Source organism: Conger conger, chromosome 16 (genome assembly GCF_963514075.1).
Source record: "Conger conger chromosome 16, fConCon1.1, whole genome shotgun sequence".
Taxonomy (NCBI): Eukaryota; Metazoa; Chordata; class Actinopteri; order Anguilliformes; family Congridae; genus Conger; species Conger conger.
In genome coordinates this window covers 5,837,295-5,846,183 of record NC_083775.1, presented here as the reverse complement: position 1 = coordinate 5,846,183, position 8,889 = coordinate 5,837,295, and positions in this window count along the sequence as shown.

The following is an 8,889-nucleotide window of genomic DNA, read 5'->3' as shown; positions in this document are numbered from 1 at the left end:
GGGGGGGGGGGGGGCAGGGGCTTTATAGAGACGGTCAAGCAGCAGCTCAGTCGAGGTCAGGTACTTTTGGACAGAGATTTAAACAATAATAAAACATCCTCAATTCAGCTTATTTTTACCTTCTGCGGTTAATGGCCAGGGCGGCGTTCCACCGCTGGCAGAAAGCGGCCCCCCCAAAAAACAAGTGCAATTAAACGGCCTGACACCGTCACCGTACGAACGGTGAATCGTAACCCTGGTTACAAGCCGTGGACAGGAAGGGTCCAGCCGGGTGCACGTCAAGATGCTACTGGCAGAGCTCTAGAACTTGTAGAGCAGTGTTCTAGAACAAAAAGTGTCTCAAAGAATTGTGGGGCAAGCCTGGCCGTTTCATATCGATAGTTATGTTGCCCTGGCGACATTCAGCGGGCCTAGGTGCTACCCGACTCTTGATTTTATTCTATTGACTGATCCCGTTTTGGGTCTTTTATGATATCGAAAACACAAACAACAAGTTTTTTGTGTCCTTGAAGCACTTGGCGTGTCGATTCTTTCAGAACCGCGGTGGTCTTATTTGCTGGTCACGAGCCCGAACTTTACAGCGTCAAACATTTCCGCCGAGTACCTTGATGAGCGTACGAGTGTACGCAACACTCTCCCTGTGTCCCTATGATGAAACGTTGCTCCGTTATATAATCTACGAGTGAGCCGGCGTTGGTTTGTAAACGGCCAGTTCGGTCATTTAGCCAGGGTGATTGTTGGAAACGAAAGCCTGCGCACACACTGGCCCTCCCAAGACTGGAATTGCCCTCGCCTGTTTAATAATGCGTTACGCCATTGGCTCATTAGGTCGGGAGCCCCCTGCCCCCAAAATACTCTGTAACCGCCTCACCAGTGCTTCAGCGGGTTCAGAATATCTGCCCGATCTGCAGCGAGCCGAGCCAGTGTTGTAGAGACGACCCCTCTCTTTCCCGAAATCTCACGGTGATTGGGCTGCTTTGTTCTGTCCTTGGAGACGGGGTGGGGGTGGGGGTGGGGGTGGGGTGGTGACAGCAGCAGAGGAGTTCTCTGACTCCAGACTGAAGGGGGTGGGGGGGGTTTACTCCATTTCCTGAACTCATACCTCAGTTCCTTTTTCCACAGTGCGCCCCTGAGGGTAGACGTCGGTAAGCCCTACGAGACGACCGTAGAGTTTACGATCAAACGGGCGTGACCTTCATGCCCCGGACTCGATGTACGGGGGGGGGGGGAGAAGGGAAAACACCCTATTCCAAATCAATTTTCTATTTCATGAAAAAACAAAAAACAAAAAAAAACTCAAAAGATGTTCAATATCACACAGTGTGGCGGCTGTTATCCACTGTGTCGCCAATGTAAATCTGTTTCAGTTTAATCTCACGAAACCACAAAACCTTTGCTGGAATCGTCAGCGGGCCACAGCTGACACCCATGTACCGTTGAAAGATAAGATGTGTGTACACGTCTTAACGGAAAATGACCACCGGACGCCGGATGCAAGATGGCCGTCGTGGTGTTTGATGCCCGCTCACGCTACACAAGGTTACAGCGAGCGGCCAGGCCCCTCCCCTCCCCTCCCCGAGAAACGACATCTGTGAAAGAAAAACGAAAACGCAGCGCAGACTGAAATGTGGAAGGTCCAGCCATTGGTTCTTGCAGAGCCACATGCACTCGACTCTTTTTCTCTTCACAGCAGATAAGGGAATTTGAAACTGCCCACTTTAGACTAGGTCCAGGAGGTCTGGCGTCTCGTGTTTCCCGACCTGTTCTTCAAACGGTTGTACATACGTTCATATGCACAGGTTAGGTGGCACCCTCGCGACATTTTATTTTTGTTATTCTCTTTTACAGTAGAAACAAAATATATTGATAGAAAAATCATTTTTGTTGCATGTTAGTTTGTTGCTTTACGTGTGTCTGAGGTAACTTTGTCTGTGTTTTTGGAGAATAAACACTTTTTTTTGTCATGTCTCACTTCTTTTTTCTGGAGTTTTGCACTGGTAATCATGCATTTACACGTACATACATGCATTTGTACCTTTACGTATAAATGTACTTGTGTTACACAACACCAGTTCACTGAACATTACTTTGATACCGTGTATAGTTAATGTTCCATTATAATAATGAATAACTTCCCCAAAATCACCACTTAGCCTTGTGTTGAAATTTCATTGCCTTCAGATCGAATCGCTTCTGACTACTTTGGATTGGAACACAGACATCGGTCAGCCTTCAGAATGACACCTGTCGTGTCCTGAAGGTGGCACTGCAAGCAGCAGAGGTCTTTAAACTCTCCAGAAGGTTCCAGAAAGCCCTGTGCTACTTCAGTCTAACTAATTAAAGTTATGGGACAGTGGCTTAGGGCCTCTACCCCAATGGAAGGGTAAAAAAAATCTAAAAGTCTGAAAAATCAGCACTTTGCCAGTCATTTTCTTGTAGTTGAAGATGAATTAATTCTGTGGTTGTCGTTTCAAAATTCTGACTAACTTTTATTTATTCCAGTAAATGGCAATGGTATATGCACTATAATTAAAATGCACTTTGGGTGAAAATTATTATAATAGGTTCTTAATGATAATTAGTTATATACTTGTAATACAGAACAGCATACCGATAAGTAAAAACCACCTTAAAACTGAATTAAAGGCAGACTATGCAGGATTTATTTCCTGTTTACCATCAAAAAACAAATGATATCTGCATTCTCAACCCTGCATACACTTAGCAGACATCTTATGAGACATCCCAAGTCTCCTGGAATGTCCAGGAGTCCTTATTTGAATTGTTTGATTGGATAGTGTTAGTGTTTTCGTTGTTTCGGGTCTGTACTCCAACACATTGAATTTGAAATTAAACCATGAATATGATGTTAAAGTGTAGACTGCTTTAATTTAATTCACATTGGGTGAACCTTGTTGGAATTGCAGCCCCCTTCTTTTTTTTTTTTCACCGTTCCCCCATTTTAGGAGGCCCTACACTGACTGCCAACCCATAGACATCACCAGCCCATGGGCATCTCCCATGCTGATGCTTTGCTACGTCTGCAGCCATCTTCAGTTCCTGAACGCATGGATTCAGGCTGGGCGATAGACTTGGCAAGTCCAGAACATTCCACTGTTTGGCCCTGAGAAAACCCCCAGGCTGCTTCAGCAGGGTGTTCAGGGTCATTGTCCCGCTGCAAGGCCAGGGGGTTTTGAAGCATTTGGCTGGATCTGAACAGAGGCTTTTCTACACTTCAGAATTGAAACCTCAGACTGTCACTTCATCGATGAAGACAAGTGAACCACATCCAGCGGCAGCCATACTTGTCCAAACCATAACAACGCCTCCACCATGTTTCACAGATGCTTTGGATTATGGGTCCCTTTCTTTCTCTCTCCAAACTTTCTTCTCTCCATCATTTTGTACCGGTTAATACTGGTTTCATCTGTCCCTAGGATACTTTGTTTCGTATGGTTTAGATGGGAGTTTAATGTTGGGGTGACATTGGCTCAGTAAGAGCAGTTCTCTGTCTTTGTTGAAGTGTCCCTGAGCAAGACACGTGACCCCTAAATGCGCCTGGTGTGCTGTGAAGAACGGTTGACTCACCATTGGTGATTTACCATTTAATGTTCTAGCAAACATCTAACCTGACCGTTCTTTTATTGAGGCTTACCAGCGGTTTGCATCTTGCAGTGAACCCTCAAGAGGTTATTTTGTAGACTGGACTTCCTGGAGAATGTTCTTGAATGTTCGACAGTTGAAAGTGTTCTTTGGTCAGGTTGTTTGCTATTTCTGAGCTCACTAGTGCATTCTTGCTGCCTAACAATGTGTCCAACCGTTTATTTTGATGCACCAAATGTTTTTTTTTATTTAGATTTTTCAGTCTCATGATGGCCTGCTTTGCTGGCATCGACACTTTAGTCCTCACGTAGAGAGAGAACAGTAACAGACTCACACCTGGAATCGACACTCGACTTCTTGTTAGCTTCCTTGTGCATGAACTAATGACGCAAAGTCACACAGCTGGCCAAGAAACCGCTGAGCAGCCAGTGCAATTACTTTTGGTGCCCCAGGGAGCAACCATGATTAAAAAGATATGTAATTCCTACAAGTTTCACCTAATATGGATGTAAATACGCTCAAATTAAAGGTGACAGTCTGCACTTTATATTCACGTTTCATCCTGTGGGGCGACATGGCTGTGGGGCGGCATGGGGCGACATGGCTCAGGCAGTAAGAGCTGTCGTCTGGCAGTCGGAGGGTTGCCGGTTCGATCCCCCGCCCGGGCTGTGTCGAAGTGTCCCTGAGCAAGACACCTAACCCCCAAATGCTCCTGACGAGCTGGTCGGGGCCTTGCATGGCAGCCAATCGCCGTCGGTGTGCGAGTGTGTGTATGAATGGGTGAATGAGAAGCGTCAATTGTACAGCGCTTTGGATAAAGGCGCTTTATAAATGCCTGCCATTTACCATCCTTTTGTTTCTTATCCAATGTGCTGGAGTACAGCCAAAACACCAAAGAATGTGTCACTGTCCAAATATGTATAGACAGCACCGCATGTGTAAGAAACAAACATCTATAAGTGGTTCTAGTTGCAAATGTCCTTGAGACACTCATTTCACAGAATGACCAGCAGGAACTTGAGTAATACCTCATCATAGTTGAATTTTACTTCAATTAAAGGGCAAACTAGGTCAACAGTGCACACGGTTGAACATGCAATCACTCTATAGTACGTCTTCTGACTGCAACAGCCAGACACGAGCACTTAAACTTATAAAGAGCCATTAACTTACATTGGGACCAATGTTTCTGAAATCAATTAAGAGCATAGGCTCTTTGTTTTGGGTGCGGTCTGTGTCCTCTTGGCATTACTCTTGGAATGGTAAAAAAAAATACTCATTTTGAGGGAAATAAAAATTTGGAATGTCGTGTCCGCAATAGCTGAAACAACTGATAACGAGCCCCAAGTCCATTTTCAGCAACGGGAGCAAATTGTGAGACTGGCTGTATTCGCGTTATAGGTTGCTGCTAACAACATTAGCTGGTTTGGTTAACTTTGTTTGTTTAATTCACATTAATTAAACCTAGAGTGACTTACCTCAGAATTGGACGTAATTTCACGTTTTTCCTCACTTTTCGGTTTAGAGATGGTACCTTGTGCCGAGGCTTTGTCTCCGTCGTGGACGGAAATCACCGTAAATGTACAAAGTAAATTGTGATGTTTCTCTCGGCATTTTTTGCGCGGTCAAAATTCACGCGGACGGCAGCACTGGCATTCATGACACGTCATACGCTACCTACGTCACGCGTAGTAAACGGTTGATTAAGATAGATACCACTGACAATAATTAATTGCGATATAATAATTCCACTTTTATCCGATTGTTCATTGAAACAATTAACAGTCTTACTATCCGAGCCTGATACTGTAAGTACAAATCCAACCAGTCAAAAATGACGAATCCAAGTTTTGAGTTACGAGTAGGCTATTGAAAATCGTGACTCGAGTCGGACTCGACTCGATCAGGACAACAATGGTTTCGCGCATCCATTTTAAAATTAATTTTAAGTCTGAGCCTAAAATAAAAGTATTTTATTAATCATTAAAATAACAATTCCAGATTGCCAGCAAACATTTGAAAGAAAATCAAGTGAGAAAATGTACAACAAATCTCAAATGGGTACACAGAGCAGAAAAAAAATCAACACATGGAAGAAAAAATCCAAACATATAAATATTTACAAAACACAGAAATGAATAAAACGACCCAAGAAGCAACAACCGAAGTAACTGAACGCAATTAATAACTCCAGTATTTTCTAAAGTGAAAAATAAAGTGTAGATGTATTTTGTTTTGCTGGACGTCTTTATTTTTTGCACACAGCAAGTAGCGCTTAAAATTTTTTTTTTTTCTTTCAATTCCTGAAACATAAGTGACATCATATGCAATTTGATTCTTTGCACAGCATGTACATTTGCATCAGATAACCTGTAACCAGTCATTTGCAATGACCATGAGCTGGACCAATGAAATTAGGCCATTCTATACAATCAGCATAAATGCAGCCAATGAATCGTGCAGTGTAGCCATAAAATCATCTTTGAAATACTGATTTTGCTCCTTTTTTTTTTTCTTCCAAAAAAGCATCTGGTCATTGCTTCCATAAACTCACTTGGCGAAAAAGGCGAATCTTATGCAAGGGTTTGGAGTGAAATGCTCAGAACGACCGGCGTCCTCCGATCGAATGACAAAGCGGAAGGTTGGCCTAATTTATTTGGCGTCAGTTAATGTGAACAGAAGCTTGCCCGTCACAAATCCGTGCCGGTCTGGTCTAGGACGGCACGTAAATATCTACACACGGATCCATATGGTCCGTCTCACCACTGCACTGGTGAAAGCTGCGTTAGCCACACAGGTTTTTTTCATTTTTGCAGTGTTGTATCCTATATAGCACGGTGTAGACTGAACTAATCAAATATACTTTTCCTAAAAAATAATACAGGGGCATTTATATGACTTGTGCCTGCTATTGTGTAAATTATGTGTAAATTATGCTTTTTAAAAAATGGCACACAGAATCAAAACATGTTCAGCAAGATGTAAATTTGACCATTAGCCCAAAACAAAACCCAAACAGTCTCAGTTTAGGGTGGAAATACTGCAAGAGGTTAAATTCCAACCGGTTATTTTCTTTCTGCAGGAAGGGACTGATATCCAGGACTCTGGATCTTCTCTCAATCTTCGGACTTGCCTCATAGTTCACACGGAAGGTTTGGATCTTGCATTCTGCGACAATTCATTTAAAGGTGAACATAATGTGGTCATACTCCGGTATGACTTCAGAATTCACTGTTGACATTTTAAGTAATATGGTTTACCGTTTTATAAATTACTGTTATTTGAGTGTGGTTTTGTCACTAGGTAAAATTGAAGATTAGAACGTAATGGTAATGTAGATTTCCATTTCGCTTTATTACCACCGAATAGATTAAGCCTCCTCCCACACTGAAATTTGTCTTCGGGTGAATATTTCAGTTGGTACCAGTAATGCCATCAGACTGAAGTAATAACCACACTTGCAGAACATGTAATCTGTTCAGCTAGCCGGATGTGTGTCTGGTGATGGCTGTGCTGAGCCTCAAATGCACAGGCCAGTCCTCATATGGAGGGTGGAGGATTAATGTTGCTTGCAAACCCCTCGGCCCTGATTTCCCCCCCCCCCCCAACCAATCGGGACCCAGTTGAACAAAGCTAGAATGCTAATGAAAGGCCGATGCTTCCTGAACGAGTGGCTTTGTGACAGCGAAGCGTTCAACCATTTTGCCCCTCCATCATTTTTGGGTTCATCGCGGATCTGACAGCAGGCACGTCTTCAGACCGGGAACACGGGCGGTCACAGAGGCTGAGGAACGCATGTGATGGTGCGCAGGATAACGCAGTGGTTCCGAAAATGGAGGGAGGGCTTGCTCCCTGGGGTGGGGGCACAGATGGAGGGGGTAGGGCGGTGGGCGGTAATGGTCAAATTAAAAAGGCACAGTGGAGGGTGTGTGTGTGTGTGTGTGGAGGTGGTAAAAATGTCCTATTATTAAGGGGTTGGGGGGGGCAAGTTTTGGTAGAGCTGGGTTAACCAGAGATGTTTAAAGAGAAACATGGCAAGCCTAAAGCAGGGGCCACGGATGGAATAAGGCACAGTGATGCATTGTGGGAAACAGGGGTGGTGCTAGCTGCGATGAGGGATGCAAACTACGGTCTACTGTTTCAACGCACATGATGATCAACCTCTGAAATGCTTCCGATTTCAAACATTTACCATTTTATGTCCCTCAACTGCATTTGACACTTGTTTGTTGTTTTTAATGGAAATTGATTTTCGGGCTAAAACATTTGCTTGGTTTTCGCTTCAGGTTGACTAGTCAGTTTCAGACTAGTAGTAGCGGACGACTAGATTTACGACTAATAATTTTAGCCGTAAAATCACAGGTCGGTGCTGAGGGAAGGAAGAAGCAAAGCCACCTTTGAAACGGTTTTGATTTATTGGAAAATAAATGAAGGTTCCCCCTTTTATGTTTGTGGATATTGCCTTCTAGCTGTACACCCAAGGAACCTACAGTAATTTACCTCAGTTGAAATATTTCTGTCAACACAAATGTGTCCATTTCAGCCACTGCATCACAGCTTAAGATTTGCCACAGCATTTCAGTAATGGCCAAATTTAGCTGCATAGTGATGTGGAGACAGTAAGCCATGTTTAAAAATGTGTATTTTGCACATTTTTCAAAATCTCAGACATCACAGCCTTTATTTTTTTTTGGGGGGGGGGGGGGGGGGGGGGCGGTGAAGCGTCATCGAATAGATTCAAACCGGTTAGCTCAAGCAACATTACCATGAAAAAGTGAATATGAAGCCGTGTTTGTTCCACACTCTTTAGTGTTCGAGATAAGCTACAGGCATCGATAGCTATCACAGCCAGAACCGTAAAAACTCAACGGGAGACGTGAGCCCGGCCGAATTTACGAGCCAGCCGGGGACGCGACGCCGACGCTGAGGTTCACCCTTGAGGCTGATGCAGGGTGACAGGACACGAGCTGTCGCAACAGTAAGCCAAAGGGGATGGGATTAACAAAACTACTTTTTTCTTTTTTTTTTTAACTTTTTTCTTCTTGCTTCTACGGACAGACATACAGATAGGATCGGACGGACGGACAGACGAGACAGACAAACACAGAGAGGAGAGAGAAATAGAGAAATAGAGAAAGAGTGAGAGAAACAGAGAAAGAGTGAGAGAAAGAGAGAGAGAGAGAGAGAGATTGATACTTTACAGCCAAGGCCTACTCAAGACGGCTGTAGCATAACGTACAGGTATAGAGTGGCCGTTTCCTCAGTCCTGTGGAGTGTGCTCTCTCC